The sequence below is a fragment of the Phyllobates terribilis genome, unplaced genomic scaffold (genome assembly GCF_046119375.1).
Source record: "Phyllobates terribilis strain yellow unplaced genomic scaffold, ASM4611937v1 Scaffold_9__5_contigs__length_417890890, whole genome shotgun sequence".
NCBI lineage: Eukaryota > Metazoa > Chordata > Amphibia > Anura > Dendrobatidae > Phyllobates > Phyllobates terribilis.
In genome coordinates this window covers 300,672,458-300,693,017 of record NW_027362769.1, presented here as the reverse complement: position 1 = coordinate 300,693,017, position 20,560 = coordinate 300,672,458, and the positions used below count along the sequence as shown (strand labels likewise).

The 20,560-nt window shown below is 38.6% G+C and overlaps 20 non-coding genes across 20 annotated transcripts; 11 read left to right on the top strand and 9 right to left on the bottom strand.

Moving 5' to 3' along the window:
• Positions 1–602: 602 nt before the first annotated feature.
• Positions 603–684, top strand: TRNAS-GCU (transfer RNA serine (anticodon GCU)). The gene has a single exon. It is a non-coding gene; the product is annotated as a tRNA-Ser (tRNA).
• A 571-nt stretch (positions 685–1,255) lies between these two features.
• On the bottom strand, positions 1,256–1,329 carry TRNAT-AGU (transfer RNA threonine (anticodon AGU)). Its single transcript has one exon. It is a non-coding gene; the product is annotated as a tRNA-Thr (tRNA).
• A 583-nt stretch (positions 1,330–1,912) lies between these two features.
• TRNAS-GCU (transfer RNA serine (anticodon GCU)) lies at positions 1,913–1,995 on the top strand. The gene has a single exon. It is a non-coding gene; the product is annotated as a tRNA-Ser (tRNA).
• A 1,228-nt stretch (positions 1,996–3,223) lies between these two features.
• On the top strand, positions 3,224–3,308 carry TRNAS-GCU (transfer RNA serine (anticodon GCU)). Its single transcript has one exon. It is a non-coding gene; the product is annotated as a tRNA-Ser (tRNA).
• A 2,536-nt stretch (positions 3,309–5,844) lies between these two features.
• On the top strand, positions 5,845–5,927 carry TRNAI-GAU (transfer RNA isoleucine (anticodon GAU)). Its single transcript has one exon. It is a non-coding gene; the product is annotated as a tRNA-Ile (tRNA).
• Positions 5,928–6,498: 571 nt separating this feature from the next.
• On the bottom strand, positions 6,499–6,572 carry TRNAT-AGU (transfer RNA threonine (anticodon AGU)). Its single transcript has one exon. It is a non-coding gene; the product is annotated as a tRNA-Thr (tRNA).
• A 583-nt stretch (positions 6,573–7,155) lies between these two features.
• TRNAS-GCU (transfer RNA serine (anticodon GCU)) lies at positions 7,156–7,237 on the top strand. The gene has a single exon. It is a non-coding gene; the product is annotated as a tRNA-Ser (tRNA).
• A 571-nt stretch (positions 7,238–7,808) lies between these two features.
• On the bottom strand, positions 7,809–7,882 carry TRNAT-AGU (transfer RNA threonine (anticodon AGU)). Its single transcript has one exon. It is a non-coding gene; the product is annotated as a tRNA-Thr (tRNA).
• Positions 7,883–8,465: 583 nt separating this feature from the next.
• On the top strand, positions 8,466–8,548 carry TRNAS-GCU (transfer RNA serine (anticodon GCU)). The gene has a single exon. It is a non-coding gene; the product is annotated as a tRNA-Ser (tRNA).
• A 1,228-nt stretch (positions 8,549–9,776) lies between these two features.
• Positions 9,777–9,861, top strand: TRNAS-GCU (transfer RNA serine (anticodon GCU)). The gene has a single exon. It is a non-coding gene; the product is annotated as a tRNA-Ser (tRNA).
• Positions 9,862–12,397: 2,536 nt separating this feature from the next.
• On the top strand, positions 12,398–12,480 carry TRNAI-GAU (transfer RNA isoleucine (anticodon GAU)). The gene has a single exon. It is a non-coding gene; the product is annotated as a tRNA-Ile (tRNA).
• A 571-nt stretch (positions 12,481–13,051) lies between these two features.
• Positions 13,052–13,125, bottom strand: TRNAT-AGU (transfer RNA threonine (anticodon AGU)). Its single transcript has one exon. It is a non-coding gene; the product is annotated as a tRNA-Thr (tRNA).
• Positions 13,126–13,708: 583 nt separating this feature from the next.
• On the top strand, positions 13,709–13,790 carry TRNAS-GCU (transfer RNA serine (anticodon GCU)). Its single transcript has one exon. It is a non-coding gene; the product is annotated as a tRNA-Ser (tRNA).
• Positions 13,791–14,361: 571 nt separating this feature from the next.
• TRNAT-AGU (transfer RNA threonine (anticodon AGU)) lies at positions 14,362–14,435 on the bottom strand. Its single transcript has one exon. It is a non-coding gene; the product is annotated as a tRNA-Thr (tRNA).
• Positions 14,436–15,671: 1,236 nt separating this feature from the next.
• On the bottom strand, positions 15,672–15,745 carry TRNAT-AGU (transfer RNA threonine (anticodon AGU)). The gene has a single exon. It is a non-coding gene; the product is annotated as a tRNA-Thr (tRNA).
• Positions 15,746–16,328: 583 nt separating this feature from the next.
• Positions 16,329–16,410, top strand: TRNAS-GCU (transfer RNA serine (anticodon GCU)). The gene has a single exon. It is a non-coding gene; the product is annotated as a tRNA-Ser (tRNA).
• A 571-nt stretch (positions 16,411–16,981) lies between these two features.
• Positions 16,982–17,055, bottom strand: TRNAT-AGU (transfer RNA threonine (anticodon AGU)). Its single transcript has one exon. It is a non-coding gene; the product is annotated as a tRNA-Thr (tRNA).
• A 1,236-nt stretch (positions 17,056–18,291) lies between these two features.
• On the bottom strand, positions 18,292–18,365 carry TRNAT-AGU (transfer RNA threonine (anticodon AGU)). Its single transcript has one exon. It is a non-coding gene; the product is annotated as a tRNA-Thr (tRNA).
• A 1,236-nt stretch (positions 18,366–19,601) lies between these two features.
• TRNAT-AGU (transfer RNA threonine (anticodon AGU)) lies at positions 19,602–19,675 on the bottom strand. Its single transcript has one exon. It is a non-coding gene; the product is annotated as a tRNA-Thr (tRNA).
• Positions 19,676–20,258: 583 nt separating this feature from the next.
• TRNAS-GCU (transfer RNA serine (anticodon GCU)) lies at positions 20,259–20,340 on the top strand. Its single transcript has one exon. It is a non-coding gene; the product is annotated as a tRNA-Ser (tRNA).
• The last annotated feature ends 220 nt before the right edge of the window (positions 20,341–20,560 follow it).

Below are 20,560 nucleotides of genomic sequence, written 5' to 3'. Positions count from 1 at the left end.
CCAACAAAGACACAGCACCACAAGCTGGTGAGGACGGGAAAGCCAGGGAAGATTTAGTCACTAATCGATAATTTCAAGTGGTTAATTGAGCAAAACAACATTGAGCTTCAGTTCCATTCCACGCACAGCAGAGGCATTGAATAAGATGTCGCCCTCAGTCATGGCAATTAAGAAACCGAGTATTTTTTGAAGAGCATTCTCAAAAAGGACCATGACAAATTTGCAGAATGCGACAGAAGCTGTAGCGAGAACAAGGGCTTGGGATTTGAAGTTCCATAATTAAATGATCCATCTTTTATCACAGCTGGAAATTGGGACTTGTTTTGCTTCCCAGTCATGAGACAGAATAGACAGATTGAAAGAATGCCACTGCAGTGCCAAAAGTAGAAACAATTAGTAATGATTGATAAGTTGCTATTAAAACCCTTTGCACTGGTTCATTTCTGATAAGGTTTGTCCTAATCTAACTTTAGACAATAGATACTCTAGGAGATGAGATGAGGCCACACTGCCAAAAGCCTTTTTACAATCTTCAGTAAAAACACCCTGACAGCTTAAAATCCTCATGAGATCTTACCTCCTAATTTAAACTTGGTCATGTAGACGAGGTGGCCGAGTGGTTAAGGCAATGGACTGCTAATCCATTGTGCTCTGCATGCATGGGTTCGAATCCCATCCTCGTTGTCATAATCTGCTTCTTTCTGTTTGACAAGATTGGCTTTCCTTTTTAGGCAAAATGGTGTATACTTCAAGCATGAAAGTTGATTCTTTTCTCTTTCAAGAAAGCTGCTATAGTCCTATCGTCTGGTTTCTACATGTTCGTGCAATAAAGTTGGCTGTGTAGATAAGATGATACATTAACAATGCAGTTAAGAGATTGAGCTATGCATGCATGGCTTTGAATTCAATCTGTCCTATTTCTTTTCTGATTCTTTTAAGTTTCCAGCTCAAGGTTTTATTTTCTGCCCAAGCAATGAATTCTTCAAACATGAAAGTTTAAATCTTCTACCATTCAAGAAGGCTGCTATCAAACTTTGCTTAGAGAGTCAGATACGTAAGGAGGAGGCATTTCAAAATAGTAAAATAAAATCCACTGGTTTTACTTTTTTCATGCTTGATTCTATCTTTCTTCCTCTTTAGCACTTATAGCAGATTCTTACTCCCACTATTGCACTATCACAGAGACTTAGCAAAGGCCAATTTGATGTTGTCACACTTTGAGGATAGAAAGCTTCATACTGAGAAGATGTAAAGAAGGCACTGCTGAAATTTGAACTCAGGATCTCCTGTTTACTAGACAGGCGCTTTAACCAACTAAGACACAGCACCACAAGCTGGTGAAGACGGGAAAGCCAGGGAAGATTTAGTCACTAATCCATAATTTCAAGTGGTTAATTGAGCAAAACAACATTGAGCTTCAGTTCCATTCCACGCACAGCAGAAGCATTGAATAGGATGTCGCTCTCAGTCATGGCAATTAAGAAACCGAGTATTTTTTGAAGAGCATTCTCGAAAAGGACCATGACAAATTTGCAGAATGCGACAGAAGCTGTAGCGAGAACAAGGGCTTGGGATTTGAAGTTCCATAATTAAATGATCCATCTTTTATCACAGCTGGAAATTGGGACTTGTTTTGCTTCCCAGTCATGAGACAGAATAGACAGATTGAAAGAATGCCACTGCAGTGCCAAAAGTAGAAACAATTAGGAATGATTGATAAGTTGCTATTAAAACCCTTTGCACTGGTTCATTTCTGATAAGGTTTGTCCTAATCTAACTTTAGACAATAGATACTCTAGGAGATGAGATGAGGCCACACTGCCAAAAGCCTTTTTACAATCTTCAGTAAAAACACCCTGACAGCTTAAAATCCTCATGAGATCTTACCTCCTAATTTAAACTTGGTCATGTAGACGAGGTGGCCGAGTGGTTAAGGCGATGGACTGCTAATCCATTGTGCTCTGCATGCATGGAGTTTGAATCCCATCCTCGTCGGTATAATCTGCTTCTTTCTGTTTGACAAGATTGGCCTTCATTTTTAGGCAAAATGGTGTATACTTCAAGCATGAAAGTTGATTCTTTTCTCTTTCAAGAAAGCTGCTATAGTCCTATCGTCTGGTTTCTACATGTTCATGCAGGTAAGTTGGCTGTGTAGTTAAGACTATACATTAACAATGCAGTTAAGAGATTGAGCTATGCATGCATGGTTTTGAATTTAATCTGTCCTATTTCTTTTCTGATTCTTTTAAGTTTCCAGCTCAAGGTTTTATTTTCTGCCCAAGCAATGAATTCTTCAAACATGAAAGTTTAAATCTTCTACCATTCAAGAAGGTGGCTATCAAACTTTGCTTAGAGAGTCACATACGTAAGGAGGAGGCATTTCAAAATAGTAAAATAAAATCCACTGGTTTTACTTTTTTCATGCTTGATTCCATCTTTCTTCCTCTTTAGCACTTATAGCAGATTCTTACTCCCACTATTGCACTATCACAGAGACTTAGCAAAGGCCAATTTGATGTTGTCCCACTATGAGGATAGAAAGCTTCATACTGAGAAGATGAAAAGAAGGCACTGCTGAAATTTGAACTCAGGATCTCCTGTTTACTAGACAGGTGCTTTAACCAACAAAGACACAGCACCACAAGCTGGTGAGGACGGGAAAGCCAGGGAAGATTTAGTCACTAATCGATAATTTCAAGTGGTTAATTGAGCAAAACAACATTGAGCTTCAGTTCCATTCCTCGCACAGCAGAAGCATTGAATAGGATGTCGCTCTCAGTCATGGCAATTAAGAAACCGAGTATTTTTTGAAGAGCATTCTCGAAAAGGACCATGACAAATTTGCAGAATGCGACAGAAGCTGTAGCGAGAACAAGGGCTTGGGATTTGAAGTTCCATAATTAAATGATCCATCTTTTATCACAGCTGGAAATTGGGACTTGTTTTGCTTCCCAGTCATGAGACAGAATAGACAGATTGAAAGAATGCCACTGCAGTGCCAAAAGTAGAAACAATTAGGAATGATTGATAAGTTGCTATTAAAACCCTTTGCACTGGTTCATTTCTGATAAGGTTTGTCCTAATCTAACTTTAGACAATAGATACTCTAGGAGATGAGATGAGGCCACACTGCCAAAAGCCTTTTTACAATCTTCAGTAAAAACACCCTGACAGCTTAAAATCCTCATGAGATCTTACCTCCTAATTTAAACTTGGTCATGTAGACGAGGTGGCCGAGTGGTTAAGGTGATGGACTGCTAATCCATTGTGCTCTGCATGCATGGGTTCGAATCCCATCCTCCTTGTCATAATCTGCTTCTTTCCGTTTGACAAGATTGGCTTTCCTTTTTAGGCAAAATGGTGTATACTTCAAGCATGAAAGTTGATTCTTTTCTCTTTCAAGAAAGCTGCTATAGTCCTATCGTCTGGTTTCTACATGTTCATGCAGGCAAGTTGGCTGTGTAGTTAAGATGATACATTAACAATGCAGTTAAGAGATTGAGCTATGCATGCATGGCTTTGAATTCAATCTGTTCTATTTCTTTTCTGATTCTTTTAAGTTTCCAGCTCAAGGTTTTATTTTCTGCCCAAGCAATGAATTCTTCAAACATTAAAGTTTAAATCTTCTACCATTCAAGAAGGCTGCTATCAAACTTTGCTTAGAGAGTCAGATACGTAAGGAGGAGGCATTTCAAAATAGTAAAATAAAATCCTCTGGTTTTACTTTTTTTCATGCTTGATTCCTTCTTTCTTCCTCTTTAGCACTTATAGCAGATTCTTACTCCCACTATTGCACTATCACAGAGAATTAGCAAAGGCCAATTTGATGTTGTCCCAATATGAGGATAGAAAGCTTCATACTGAGAAGATGAAAAGAAGGCACTGCTGAAATTTGAACTCAGGATCTCCTGTTTACTAGACAGGCGCTTTAACCAACTAATACACAGCACCACAAGCTGGTGAGGACGGGAAAGCCAGGGAAGATTTAGTCACTAATCGATAATTTCAAGTGGTTAATTGAGCAAAACAACATTGAGCTTCAGTTCCATTCCACGCACAGCAGAAGCATTGAATAAGATGTCGCTCTCAGTCATGGCAATTAAGAAACTGAGTATTTTTTGAAGAGCATTCTCGAAAAGGACCATGACAAATTTGCAGAATGCGACAGAAGCTGTATCGAGAACAAGGGCTTGGGATTTGAAGTTCCATAATTAAATGATCCATCTTTTATCACAGCTGGAAATTGAGACTTGTTTTGCTTCCCAGTCATGAGACAGAATAGACAGATTGAAAGAATGCCACTGCAGTGCCAAAAGTAGTAAAAATTAGGAATGATTGATAAGTTGCTATTAAAACCCTTTGCACTGGTTCATTTCTGATAAGGTTTGTCCTAATCTAACTTTAGACAATAGATACTCTAGGAGATGAGATGAGGCCACACTGCCAAAAGCCTTTATACAATCTTCAGTAAAAACACCCTGACAGCTTAAAATCCTCATGAGATCTTACCTCCTAATTTAAACTTGGTAATGTAGACGAGGTGGTAGAGTGGTTAAGGTGATGGACTGTTAATCCATTGTGCTCTGCATTCATTGGTTCAAATCCCATCCCCGCTGGTATAATCTGCTTCTTTCCCTTTGACAAGATTGGCTTTCATTTTTAGGCAAAATGGTGTATACTTCAAGCATGAAAGTTGATTCTTTTCTCTTTCAAGAAAGCTGCTATAGTCCTATCGTCTGGTTTCTACATGTTCGTGCAATAAAGTTGGCTGTGTAGTTAAGATGATACATTAACAATGCAGTTAAGAGATTGAGCTATGCATGCATGGCTTTGAATTCAATCTGTCCTATTTCTTTTCTGATTCTTTTAAGTTTCCAGCTCAAGGTTTTATTTTCTGCCCAAGCAATGAATTCTTCAAACATGAAAGTTTAAATCTTCTACCATTCAAGAAGGCTGCTATCAAACTTTGCTTAGAGAGTCAGATACGTAAGGAGGAGGCATTTCAAAATAGTAAAATAAAATCCACTCGTTTTACTTTTTTCATGCTTGATTCCATCTTTCTTCCTCTTTAGCACTTATAGCAGATTCTTACTCCCACTATTGCACTATCACAAAGAATTAGCAAAGGCCAATTTGATGTTGTCCCAATATGAGGATAGAAAGCTTCATACTGAGAAGATGAAAAGAAAGCACTGCAGAGATTTGAACTCAGCATCTCCTGTTTACTAGACAGGTGCTTTAACCAACTAAGCCACAGCACCACAAGCTGGTGAGGACGGGAAAGCCAGGGAAGATTTAGTCACTAATCGATAATTTCAAGTGGTTAATTGAGCAAAACAACATTGAGCTTCAGTTCCATTCCTCGCACAGCAGAAGCTTTGAATAAGATGTCGCTCTCAGTCATGACAATTAAGAAACCGAGTAATTTTTGAAGAGCATTCTCGAAAAGTACCATGACAAATTTGCAGAATGCGACAGAAGCTGTATCAAGGACAAGGGCTTGGGATTTGAAGTTCCATAATTAAATGATCCATCTTTTATCACAGCTGGAAATTGGGACTTGTTTTGCTTCCCAGTCATGAGACAGAATAGACAGATTGAAAGAATGCCACTGCAGTGCCAAAAGTAGAAACAATTAGGAATGATTGATAAGTTGCTATTAAAACCCTTTGCACTGGTTCATTTCTGATAAGGTTTGTCCTAATCTAACTTTAGACAATAGATACTCTAGGAGATGAGATGAGGCCACACTGCCAAAAGCCTTTATACAATCTTCAGTAAAAACACCCTGACAGCTTAAAATCCTCATGAGATCTTACCTCCTAATTTAAACTTGGTCATGTAGACGAGGTGGCCGAGTGGTTAAGGCGATGGACTGATAATCCATTGTGCTCTGCATGCATGGAGTTTGAATCCCATCCTCGTCGGTATAATCTGCTTCTTTCTGTTTGACAAGATTGGCCTTCATTTTTAGGCAAAATGGTGTATACTTCAAGCATGAAAGTTGATTCTTTTCTCTTTCAAGAAAGCTGCTATAGTCCTATCGTCTGGTTTCTACATGTTCATGCAGGTAAGTTGGCTGTGTAGTTAAGACTATACATTAACAATGCAGTTAAGAGATTGAGCTATGCATGCATAGTTTTGAATTTAATCTGTCCTATTTCTTTTCTGATTCTTTTAAGTTTCCAGCTCAAGGTTTTATTTTCTGCCCAAGCAATGAATTCTTCAAACTTGAAAGTTTAAATCTTCTACCATTCAAGAAGGCTGCTATCAAACTTTGCTTAGAGAGTCAGATACGTAAGGAGGAGGCATTTCAAAATAGTAAAATAAAATCCACTGGTTTTACTTTTCTCATGCTTGATTCCATCTTTCTTCCTCTTTAGCACTTAAAGCAGATTCTTACTCCCACTATTGCACTATCACAGAGACTTAGCAAAGGCCAATTTGATGTTGTCCCACTATGAGGATAGAAAGCTTCATAGTGAGAAGATGAAAAGAAGGCACTGCTGAGATTTGAACTCAGGATCTCCTGTTTACTAGACAGGCGCTTTAACCAACTAAGACACAGCACCACAAGCTGGTGAGGACGGGAAAGCCAGGGAAGATTTAGTCACTAATCGATAATTTCAAGTGGTTAATTGAGCAAAACAACATTGAGCTTCAGTTCCATTCCACGCACAGCAGAAGCATTGAATAAGATGTCGCTCTCAGTCATGGCAATTAAGAAACCGAGTATTTTTTGAAGAGCATTCTCGAAAAGGACCATGACAAATTTGCAGAATGCGACAGAAGCTGTATCGAGAACAAGGGCTTGGGATTTGAAGTTCCATAATTAAATGATCCATCTTTTATCACAGCTGGAAATTGGGACTTGTTTTGCTTCCCATTCATGAGACAGAATAGAAAGATTGAAAGAATGCCACTGCAGTGCCAAAAGTAGAAACAATTAGGAATGATTGATAAGTTGCTATTAAAACCCTTTGCACTGGTTCATTTCTGATAAGGTTTGTCCTAATCTAACTTTAGACAATAGATACTCTAGGAGATGAGATGAGGCCACACTGCCAAAAGCCTTTATACAATCTTCAGCAAAAACACCCTGACAGCTTAAAATCCTCATGAGATCTTACCTCCTAATTTAAACTTGGCCATGTAGACGAAGTGGCCGAGTGGTTAAGGCGATGGACTGCTAATCCATTGTGCTCTTCATGCATGGGTTCGAATCCCATCCTTGTCGGTATAATCTGCTTCTTTCCCTTTGACAAGATTGGCTTTCATTTTTTGTCAAAATGGTGTATACTTCAAGCATGAAAGTTGATTCTTTTCTCTTTCAAGAAAGCTGCTATAGTCCTATCGTCTGGTTTCTACATGTTCATGCAGGCAAGTTGGCTGCGTAGTTAAGATGATACATTAACAATGCAGTTAAGAGATTGAGCTATGCATGCATGGCTTTGAATTCAATCTGTCCTATTTCTTTTATGATTCTTTTAATTTTCCAGCTCAAGGTTTTATTTTCTGCCCAAGCAATGAATTCTTCAAACATGAAAGTTTAAATCTTCTACCATTCAAGAAGGCTGCTATCAAACTTTGCTTAGAGAGTCAGATACGTAAGGAGGAGGCATTTCAAAATAGTAAATTAAAATCCACTGGTTTTACTTTTTTCATGCTTGATTCCATCTTTCTTCCTCTTTAGCACTTATAGCAGATTCTTACTCCCACTATTGCACTATCACAGAGACTTAGCAAAGGCCAATTTGATGTTGTCACACTTTGAGGATAGAAAGCTTCATACTGAGAAGATGTAAAGAAGGCACTGCTGAAATTTGAACTCAGGATCTCCTGTTTACTAGACAGGCGCTTTAACCAACTAAGACACAGCACCACAAGCTGGTGAAGACGGGAAAGCCAGGGAAGATTTAGTCACTAATCCATAATTTCAAGTGGTTAATTGAGCAAAACAACATTGAGCTTCAGTTCCATTCCACGCACAGCAGAAGCATTGAATAGGATGTCGCTCTCAGTCATGGCAATTAAGAAACCGAGTATTTTTTGAAGAGCATTCTCGAAAAGGACCATGACAAATTTGCAGAATGCGACAGAAGCTGTAGCGAGAACAAGGGCTTGGGATTTGAAGTTCCATAATTAAATGATCCATCTTTTATCACAGCTGGAAATTGGGACTTGTTTTGCTTCCCAGTCATGAGACAGAATAGACAGATTGAAAGAATGCCACTGCAGTGCCAAAAGTAGAAACAATTAGGAATGATTGATAAGTTGCTATTAAAACCCTTTGCACTGGTTCATTTCTGATAAGGTTTGTCCTAATCTAACTTTAGACAATAGATACTCTAGGAGATGAGATGAGGCCACACTGCCAAAAGCCTTTTTACAATCTTCAGTAAAAACACCCTGACAGCTTAAAATCCTCATGAGATCTTACCTCCTAATTTAAACTTGGTCATGTAGACGAGGTGGCCGAGTGGTTAAGGCGATGGACTGCTAATCCATTGTGCTCTGCATGCATGGAGTTTGAATCCCATCCTCGTCGGTATAATCTGCTTCTTTCTGTTTGACAAGATTGGCCTTCATTTTTAGGCAAAATGGTGTATACTTCAAGCATGAAAGTTGATTCTTTTCTCTTTCAAGAAAGCTGCTATAGTCCTATCGTCTGGTTTCTACATGTTCATGCAGGTAAGTTGGCTGTGTAGTTAAGACTATACATTAACAATGCAGTTAAGAGATTGAGCTATGCATGCATGGTTTTGAATTTAATCTGTCCTATTTCTTTTCTGATTCTTTTAAGTTTCCAGCTCAAGGTTTTATTTTCTGCCCAAGCAATGAATTCTTCAAACATGAAAGTTTAAATCTTCTACCATTCAAGAAGGTGGCTATCAAACTTTGCTTAGAGAGTCAGATACGTAAGGAGGAGGCATTTCAAAATAGTAAAATAAAATCCACTGGTTTTACTTTTTTCATGCTTGATTCCATCTTTCTTCCTCTTTAGCACTTATAGCAGATTCTTACTCCCACTATTGCACTATCACAGAGACTTAGCAAAGGCCAATTTGATGTTGTCCCACTATGAGGATAGAAAGCTTCATACTGAGAAGATGAAAAGAAGGCACTGCTGAAATTTGAACTCAGGATCTCCTGTTTACTAGACAGGTGCTTTAACCAACAAAGACACAGCACCACAAGCTGGTGAGGACGGGAAAGCCAGGGAAGATTTAGTCACTAATCGATAATTTCAAGTGGTTAATTGAGCAAAACAACATTGAGCTTCAGTTCCATTCCTCGCACAGCAGAAGCATTGAATAGGATGTCGCTCTCAGTCATGGCAATTAAGAAACCGAGTATTTTTTGAAGAGCATTCTCGAAAAGGACCATGACAAATTTGCAGAATGCGACAGAAGCTGTAGCGAGAACAAGGGCTTGGGATTTGAAGTTCCATAATTAAATGATCCATCTTTTATCACAGCTGGAAATTGGGACTTGTTTTGCTTCCCAGTCATGAGACAGAATAGACAGATTGAAAGAATGCCACTGCAGTGCCAAAAGTAGAAACAATTAGGAATGATTGATAAGTTGCTATTAAAACCCTTTGCACTGGTTCATTTCTGATAAGGTTTGTCCTAATCTAACTTTAGACAATAGATACTCTAGGAGATGAGATGAGGCCACACTGCCAAAAGCCTTTTTACAATCTTCAGTAAAAACACCCTGACAGCTTAAAATCCTCATGAGATCTTACCTCCTAATTTAAACTTGGTCATGTAGACGAGGTGGCCGAGTGGTTAAGGTGATGGACTGCTAATCCATTGTGCTCTGCATGCATGGGTTCGAATCCCATCCTCCTTGTCATAATCTGCTTCTTTCCGTTTGACAAGATTGGCTTTCCTTTTTAGGCAAAATGGTGTATACTTCAAGCATGAAAGTTGATTCTTTTCTCTTTCAAGAAAGCTGCTATAGTCCTATCGTCTGGTTTCTACATGTTCATGCAGGCAAGTTGGCTGTGTAGTTAAGATGATACATTAACAATGCAGTTAAGAGATTGAGCTATGCATGCATGGCTTTGAATTCAATCTGTTCTATTTCTTTTCTGATTCTTTTAAGTTTCCAGCTCAAGGTTTTATTTTCTGCCCAAGCAATGAATTCTTCAAACATTAAAGTTTAAATCTTCTACCATTCAAGAAGGCTGCTATCAAACTTTGCTTAGAGAGTCAGATACGTAAGGAGGAGGCATTTCAAAATAGTAAAATAAAATCCTCTGGTTTTACTTTTTTTCATGCTTGATTCCTTCTTTCTTCCTCTTTAGCACTTATAGCAGATTCTTACTCCCACTATTGCACTATCACAGAGAATTAGCAAAGGCCAATTTGATGTTGTCCCAATATGAGGATAGAAAGCTTCATACTGAGAAGATGAAAAGAAGGCACTGCTGAAATTTGAACTCAGGATCTCCTGTTTACTAGACAGGCGCTTTAACCAACTAATACACAGCACCACAAGCTGGTGAGGACGGGAAAGCCAGGGAAGATTTAGTCACTAATCGATAATTTCAAGTGGTTAATTGAGCAAAACAACATTGAGCTTCAGTTCCATTCCACGCACAGCAGAAGCATTGAATAAGATGTCGCTCTCAGTCATGGCAATTAAGAAACTGAGTATTTTTTGAAGAGCATTCTCGAAAAGGACCATGACAAATTTGCAGAATGCGACAGAAGCTGTATCGAGAACAAGGGCTTGGGATTTGAAGTTCCATAATTAAATGATCCATCTTTTATCACAGCTGGAAATTGAGACTTGTTTTGCTTCCCAGTCATGAGACAGAATAGACAGATTGAAAGAATGCCACTGCAGTGCCAAAAGTAGAAACAATTAGGAATGATTGATAAGTTGCTATTAAAACCCTTTGCACTGGTTCATTTCTGATAAGGTTTGTCCTAATCTAACTTTAGACAATAGATACTCTAGGAGATGAGATGAGGCCACACTGCCAAAAGCCTTTATACAATCTTCAGTAAAAACACCCTGACAGCTTAAAATCCTCATGAGATCTTACCTCCCAATTTAAACTTGGTAATGTAGACGAGGTGGTAGAGTGGTTAAGGTGATGGACTGTTAATCCATTGTGCTCTGCATTCATTGGTTCAAATCCCATCCCCGCTGGTATAATCTGCTTCTTTCCCTTTGACAAGATTGGCTTTCATTTTTAGGCAAAATGGTGTATACTTCAAGCATGAAAGTTGATTCTTTTCTCTTTCAAGAAAGCTGCTATAGTCCTATCGTCTGGTTTCTACATGTTCGTGCAATAAAGTTGGCTGTGTAGTTAAGATGATACATTAACAATGCAGTTAAGAGATTGAGCTATGCATGCATGGCTTTGAATTCAATCTGTCCTATTTCTTTTCTGATTCTTTTAAGTTTCCAGCTCAAGGTTTTATTTTCTGCCCAAGCAATGAATTCTTCAAACATGAAAGTTTAAATCTTCTACCATTCAAGAAGGCTGCTATCAAACTTTGCTTAGAGAGTCAGATACGTAAGGAGGAGGCATTTCAAAATAGTAAAATAAAATCCACTCGTTTTACTTTTTTCATGCTTGATTCCATCTTTCTTCCTCTTTAGCACTTATAGCAGATTCTTACTCCCACTATTGCACTATCACAAAGAATTAGCAAAGGCCAATTTGATGTTGTCCCAATATGAGGATAGAAAGCTTCATACTGAGAAGATGAAAAGAAAGCACTGCAGAGATTTGAACTCAGCATCTCCTGTTTACTAGACAGGTGCTTTAACCAACTAAGCCACAGCACCACAAGCTGGTGAGGACGGGAAAGCCAGGGAAGATTTAGTCACTAATCGATAATTTCAAGTGGTTAATTGAGCAAAACAACATTGAGCTTCAGTTCCATTCCTCGCACAGCAGAAGCTTTGAATAAGATGTCGCTCTCAGTCATGACAATTAAGAAACCGAGTAATTTTTGAAGAGCATTCTCGAAAAGTACCATGACAAATTTGCAGAATGCGACAGAAGCTGTATCAAGGACAAGGGCTTGGGATTTGAAGTTCCATAATTAAATGATCCATCTTTTATCACAGCTGGAAATTGGGACTTGTTTTGCTTCCCAGTCATGAGACAGAATAGACAGATTGAAAGAATGCCACTGCAGTGCCAAAAGTAGAAACAATTAGGAATGATTGATAAGTTGCTATTAAAACCCTTTGCACTGGTTCATTTCTGATAAGGTTTGTCCTAATCTAACTTTAGACAATAGATACTCTAGGAGATGAGATGAGGCCACACTGCCAAAAGCCTTTATACAATCTTCAGTAAAAACACCCTGACAGCTTAAAATCCTCATGAGATCTTACCTCCTAATTTAAACTTGGTCATGTAGACGAGGTGGCCGAGTGGTTAAGGCGATGGACTGATAATCCATTGTGCTCTGCATGCATGGAGTTTGAATCCCATCCTCGTCGGTATAATCTGCTTCTTTCTGTTTGACAAGATTGGCCTTCATTTTTAGGCAAAATGGTGTATACTTCAAGCATGAAAGTTGATTCTTTTCTCTTTCAAGAAAGCTGCTATAGTCCTATCGTCTGGTTTCTACATGTTCATGCAGGTAAGTTGGCTGTGTAGTTAAGACTATACATTAACAATGCAGTTAAGAGATTGAGCTATGCATGCATGGTTTTGAATTTAATCTGTCCTATTTCTTTTCTGATTCTTTTAAGTTTCCAGCTCAAGGTTTTATTTTCTGCCCAAGCAATGAATTCTTCAAACTTGAAAGTTTAAATCTTCTACCATTCAAGAAGGCTGCTATCAAACTTTGCTTAGAGAGTCAGATACGTAAGGAGGAGGCATTTCAAAATAGTAAAATAAAATCCACTGGTTTTACTTTTCTCATGCTTGATTCCATCTTTCTTCCTCTTTAGCACTTATAGCAGATTCTTACTCCCACTATTGCACTATCACAGAGACTTAGCAAAGGCCAATTTGATGTTGTCCCACTATGAGGATAGAAAGCTTCATAGTGAGAAGATGAAAAGAAGGCACTGCTGAGATTTGAACTCAGGATCTCCTGTTTACTAGACAGGCGCTTTAACCAACTAAGACACAGCACCACAAGCTGGTGAGGACGGGAAAGCCAGGGAAGATTTAGTCACTAATCGATAATTTCAAGTGGTTAATTGAGCAAAACAACATTGAGCTTCAGTTCCATTCCACGCACAGCAGAAGCATTGAATAAGATGTCGCTCTCAGTCATGGCAATTAAGAAACCGAGTATTTTTTGAAGAGCATTCTCGAAAAGGACCATGACAAATTTGCAGAATGCGACAGAAGCTGTATCGAGAACAAGGGCTTGGGATTTGAAGTTCCATAATTAAATGATCCATCTTTTATCACAGCTGGAAATTGGGACTTGTTTTGCTTCCCATTCATGAGACAGAATAGAAAGATTGAAAGAATGCCACTGCAGTGCCAAAAGTAGAAACAATTAGGAATGATTGATAAGTTGCTATTAAAACCCTTTGCACTGGTTCATTTCTGATAAGGTTTGTCCTAATCTAACTTTAGACAATAGATACTCTAGGAGATGAGATGAGGCCACACTGCCAAAAGCCTTTATACAATCTTCAGCAAAAACACCCTGACAGCTTAAAATCCTCATGAGATCTTACCTCCTAATTTAAACTTGGCCATGTAGACGAAGTGGCCGAGTGGTTAAGGCGATGGACTGCTAATCCATTGTGCTCTTCATGCATGGGTTCGAATCCCATCCTTGTCGGTATAATCTGCTTCTTTCCCTTTGACAAGATTGGCTTTCATTTTTTGTCAAAATGGTGTATACTTCAAGCATGAAAGTTGATTCTTTTCTCTTTCAAGAAAGCTGCTATAGTCCTATCGTCTGGTTTCTACATGTTCATGCAGGCAAGTTGGCTGCGTAGTTAAGATGATACATTAACAATGCAGTTAAGAGATTGAGCTATGCATGCATGGCTTTGAATTCAATCTGTCCTATTTCTTTTATGATTCTTTTAATTTTCCAGCTCAAGGTTTTATTTTCTGCCCAAGCAATGAATTCTTCAAACATGAAAGTTTAAATCTTCTACCATTCAAGAAGGCTGCTATCAAACTTTGCTTAGAGAGTCAGATACGTAAGGAGGAGGCATTTCAAAATAGTAAATTAAAATCCACTGGTTTTACTTTTTTCATGCTTGATTCCATCTTTCTTCCTCTTTAGCACTTATAGCAGATTCTTACTCCCACTATTGCACTATCACAGAGACTTAGCAAAGGTCAATTTGATGTTGTCCCACAATGAGGATAGAAAGCTTCACACTGAGAAGATGAAAAGAAGGTAATGCTGAGATTTGAACTCAGGATCTCCTGTTTACTAGACAGGCACTTTAACCAACTAAGCCACAGCACCACAAGCTGGTGAGGACGGGAAAGCCAGGGAAGATTTAGTCACTAATCGATAATTTCAAGTGGTTAATTGCGCAAAACAACATTGAGCTTCAGTTCCATTCCAAGCACAGCAGAAGCATTGAATAAAATGTCGCTCTCAGTCATGGCAATTAAGAAACCGAGTATTTTTTGAAGAGCATTCTCGAAAAGGACCATGACAAATTTGCAGAATGCGACAGAAGCTATATCGAGAACAAGGGCTTGGGATTTGAAGTTCCATAATTAAATGATCCATCTTTTATCACAGCTGGAAATTGGGACTTGTTTTGCTTCCCATTCATGAGACAGAATAGAAAGATTGAAAGAATGCCACTGCAGTGCCAAAAGTAGAAACAATTAGGAATGATTGATAAGTTGCTATTAAAACCCTTTGCACTGGTTCATTTCTGATAAGGTTTGTCCTAATCTAACTTTAGACAATAGATACTCTAGGAGATGAGATGAGGCCACACTGCCAAAAGCCTTTATACAATCTTCAGCAAAAACACCCTGACAGCTTAAAATCCTCATGAGATCTTACCTCCGAATTTAAACTTGGTCATGTACATGAAGTGGCCGAGTGGTTAAGGCGATGGACTGCTAATCCATTGTGCTCTTCATGCATGGGTTTGAATCCCATCCTTGTCGGTATAATCTGCTTCTTTCCCTTTGACAAGATTGGCTTTCATTTTTAGTCAAAATGGTGTATACTTCAAGCATGAAAGTTGATTCTTTTCTCTTTCAAGAAAGCTGCTATAGTCCTATCGTCTGGTTTCTACATGTTCATGCAGGCAAGTTGGCTCTGTAGTTAAGATGATACATTAACAATGCAGTTAAGAGATTGAGCTATGCATGCATGGCTTTGAATTCAATCTGTCCTATTTCTTTTATGATTCTTTTAATTTTCCAGCTCAAGGTTTTATTTTCTGCCCAAGCAATGAATTCTTCAAACATGAAAGTTTAAATCTTCTACCATTCAAGAAGGCTGCTATCAAACTTTGCTTAGAGAGTCAGATACGTAAGGAGGAGGCATTTCAAAATAGTAAAATAAAATCCACTGGTTTTACTTTTCTCATGCTTGATTCCATGTTTCTTCCTCTTTAGCACTTATAGCAGATTCTTACTCCCACTATTGCACTATCACAGAGACTTAGCAAAGGTCAATTTGATGTTGTCCCACAATGAGGATAGAAAGCTTCACACTGAGAAGATGAAAAGAAGGTAATGCTGAGATTTGAACTCAGGATCTCCTGTTTACTAGACAGGCGCTTTAACCAACTAAGACACAGCACCACAAGCTGGTGAGGACGGGAAAGCCAGGGAAGAATTAGTCACTAATCGATAATTTCAAGTGGTTAATTGAGCAAAACAACATTGAGCTTCAGTTCCATTCCAAGCACAGCAGAAGCATTGAATAAGATGTCGCTCTCAGTCATGGCAATTAAGAAACCGAGTATTTTTTGAAGAGCATTCTCGAAAAGGACCATGACAAATTTGCAGAATGCGACAGAAGCTGTATCGAGAACAAGGGCTTGGGATTTGAAGTTCCATAATTAAATGATCCATCTTTTATCACAGCTGGAAATTGGGACTTGTTTTGCTTCCCATTCATGAGACAGAATAGACAGATTGAAAGAATGCGACTGCAGTGCCAAAAGTAGAAACAATTAGGAATTATTGATAAGTTGCTATTAAAACCCTTTGCACTGGTTCATTTCTGATAAGGTTTGTCCTAATCTAACTTTAGACAATAGATACTCTAGGAGATGAGATGAGGCCACACTGCCAAAAGCCTTTATACAATCTTCAGCAAAAACACCCTGACAGCTTAAAATCCTCATGAGATCTTACCTCCTAATTTAAACTTGGTCATGTAGACGAGGTAGCCGAGTGGTTAAGGCAATGGACTGCTAATCCATTGTGCTCTTCATGCATGGGTTTGAATCCCATCCTTGTCGGTATAATCTGCTTCTTTCCCTTTGACAAGATTGGCTTTCATTTTTAGTCAAAATGGTGTATACTTCAAGCATGAAAGTTGATTCTTTTCTCTTTCAAGAAAGCTGCTATAGTCCTATCGTCTGGTTTCTACATGTTCATGCAGGCAAGTTGGCTGTGTAGTTAAGATGATACATTAACAATGCAGTTAAGAGATTGAGCTATGCATGCATGGCTTTGAATTCAATCTGTCCTATTTCTTTTCTGATTCTTTTAAGTTTCCAGCTCAAGGTTTTATTTTCTGCCCAAGCAATGAATTCTTCAAACATGAAAGTTTAAATCTTCTACCATTCAATTAGGCTGCCATCAAACTTTGCTTAGAGAGTCAGATACGTAAGGAGGAGGCAATTCAAAATAGTAAAATAAAATCCACTGGTTTTACTTTTTTCATGCTTGATTCCATCTTTCTTCCTCTTTAGCACTTATAGCAGATTCTTACTCCCACTATTGCACTATCACAGAGACTTAGCAAAGGTCAATTTGATGTTGTCCCACTATGAGGATAGAAAGCTTCATACTGAGAAGATGAAAAGAAGGTAATGCTGAGATTTGAACTCAGGATCTCCTGTTTACTAGACAGGCGCTTTAACCAACTAAGACACAGCACCACAAGCTGGTGAGGACGGGAAAGCCAGGGAAGATTTAGTCACTAATCGATAATTTCAAGTGGTTAATTGCGCAAAACAACATTGAGCTTCAGTTCCATTCCAAGCACAGCAGAAGCATTGAATAAAATGTCGCTCTCAGTCATGGCAATTAAGAAACCGAGTATTTTTTGAAGAGCATTCTCGAAAAGGACCATGACAAATTTGCAGAATGCGACAGAAGCTGTATCGAGAACAAGGGCTTGGGATTTGAAGTTCCATAATTAAATGATCCATCTTTTATCACAGCTGGAAATTGGGACTTGTTTTGCTTCCCATTCATGAGACAGAATAGAAAGATTGAAAGAATGCCACTGCAGTGCCAAAAGTAGAAACAATTAGGAATGATTGATAAGTTGCTATTAAAACCCTTTGCACTGGTTCATTTCTGATAAGGTTTGTCCTAATCTAACTTTAGACAATAGATACTCTAGGAGATGAGATGAGGCCACACTGCCAAAAGCCTTTATACAATCTTCAGCAAAAACACCCTGACAGCTTAAAATCCTCATGAGATCTTACCTCCTAATTTAAACTTGGTCATGTAGACGAAGTGGCCGAGTGGTTAAGGCGATGGACTGCTAATCCATTGTGCTCTTCATGCATGGGTTCAAATCCCATCCTTGTCGGTATAATCTGCTTCTTTCCCTTTGACAAGATTGGCTTTCATTTTTTGTCAAAATGGTGTATACTTCAAGCATGAAAGTTGATTCTTTTCTCTTTCAAGAAAGCTGCTATAGTCCTATCGTCTGGTTTCTACATGTTCATGCAGGCAAGTTGGCTGCGTAGTTAAGATGATACATTAACAATGCAGTTAAGAGATTGAGCTATGCATGCATGGCTTTGAATTCAATCTGTCCTATTTCTTTTATGATTCTTTTAATTTTCCAGCTCAAGGTTTTATTTTCTGCCCAAGCAATGAATTCTTCAAACATGAAAGTTTAAATCTTCTACCATTCAAGAAGGCTGCTATCAAACTTTGCTTAGAGAGTCAGATACGTAAGGAGGAGGCATTTCAAAATAGTAAATTAAAATCCACTGGTTTTACTTTTTTCATGCTTGATTCCATCTTTCTTCCTCTTTAGCACTTATAGCAGATTCTTACTCCCACTATTGCACTATCACAGAGACTTAGCAAAGGTCAATTTGATGTTGTCCCACAATGAGGATAGAAAGCTTCACACTGAGAAGATGAAAAGAAGGTAATGCTGAGATTTGAACTCAGGATCTCCTGTTTACTAGACAGGCGCTTTAACCAACTAAGCCACAGCACCACAAGCTGGTGAGGACGGGAAAGCCAGGGAAGATTTAGTCACTAATCGATAATTTCAAGTGGTTAATTGCGCAAAACAACATTGAGCTTCAGTTCCATTCCAAGCACAGCAGAAGCATTGAATAAAATGTCGCTCTCAGTCATGGCAATTAAGAAACCGAGTATTTTTTGAAGAGCATTCTCGAAAAGGACCATGACAAATTTGCAGAATGCGACAGAAGCTGTATCGAGAACAAGGGCTTGGGATTTGAAGTTCCATAATTAAATGATCCATCTTTTATCACAGCTGGAAATTGGGACTTGTTTTGCTTCCCATTCATGAGACAGAATAGAAAGATTGAAAGAATGCCACTGCAGTGCCAAAAGTAGAAACAATTAGGAATGATTGATAAGTTGCTATTAAAACCCTTTGCACTGGTTCATTTCTGATAAGGTTTGTCCTAATCTAACTTTAGACAATAGATACTCTAGGAGATGAGATGAGGCCACACTGCCAAAAGCCTTTATACAATCTTCAGCAAAAACACCCTGACAGCTTAAAATCCTCATGAGATCTTACCTCCTAATTTAAACTTGGTCATGTACATGAAGTGGCCGAGTGGTTAAGGCGATGGACTGCTAATCCATTGTGCTCTTCATGCATGGGTTCGAATCCCATCCTTGTCGGTATAATCTGCTTCTTTCCCTTTGACAAGATTGGCTTTCATTTTTAGTCAAAATGGTGTATACTTCAAGCATGAAAGTTGATTCTTTTCTCTTTCAAGAAAGCTGCTATAGTCCTATCGTCTGGTTTCTACATGTTCATGCAGGCAAGTTGGCTGTGTAGTTAAGATGATACATTAACAATGCAGTTAAGAGATTGAGCTATGCATGCATGGCTTTGAATTCAATCTGTCCTATTTCTTTTATGATTCTTTTAATTTTCCAGCTCAAGGTTTTATTTTCTGCCCAAGCAATGAATTCTTCAAACATGAAAGTTTAAATCTTCTACCATTCAAGAAGGCTGCTATCAAACTTTGCTTAGAGAGTCAGATACGTAAGGAGGAGGCATTTCAAAATAGTAAAATAAAATCCACTGGTTTTACTTTTCTCATGCTTGATTCCATGTTTCTTCCTCTTTAGCACTTATAGCAGATTCTTACTCCCACTATTGCACTATCACAGAGACTTAGCAAAGGTCAATTTGATGTTGTCCCACAATGAGGATAGAAAGCTTCACACTGAGAAGATGAAAAGAAGGTAATGCTGAGATTTGAACTCAGGATCTCCTGTTTACTAGACAGGCGCTTTAACCAACTAAGACACAGCACCACAAGCTGGTGAGAACGGGAAAGCCAGGGAAGATTTAGTCACTAATCGATAATTTCAAGTGGTTAATTGCGCAAAACAACATTGAGCTTCAGTTCCATTCCAAGCACAGCAGAAGCATTGAATAAAATGTCGCTCTCAGTCATGGCAATTAAGAAACCGAGTATTTTTTGAAGAGCATTCTCGAAAAGGACCATGACAAATTTGCAGAATGCGACAGAAGCTGTATCGAGAACAAGGGCTTGGGATTTGAAGTTCCATAATTAAATGATCCATCTTTTATCACAGCTGGAAATTGGGACTTGTTTTGCTTCCCATTCATGAGACAGAATAGAAAGATTGAAAGAATGCCACTGCAGTGCCAAAAGTAGAAACAATTAGGAATGATTGATAAGTTGCTATTAAAACCCTTTGCACTGGTTCATTTCTGATAAGGTTTGTCCTAATCTAACTTTAGACAATAGATACTCTAGGAGATGAGATGAGGCCACACTGCCAAAAGCCTTTATACAATCTTCAGCAAAAACACCCTGACAGCTTAAAATCCTCATGAGATCTTACCTCCTAATTTAAACTTGGTCATGTAGACGAGGTAGCCGAGTGGTTAAGGCAATGGACTGCTAATCCATTGTGCTCTTCATGCATGGGTTCGAATCCCATCCTTGTCGGTATAATCTGCTTCTTTCCCTTTGACAAGCTTGGCTTTCATTTTTAGTTAAAATGGTGTATTCTTCAAGCATGAAAGTTGATTCTTTTCTCTTTCAAGAAAGCTGCTATAGTCCTATCGTCTGGTTTCTACATGTTCATGCAGGCAAGTTGGCTGTGTAGTTAAGATGATACATTAACAATGCAGTTAAGAGATTGAGCTGTGCATGCATGGCTTTGAAT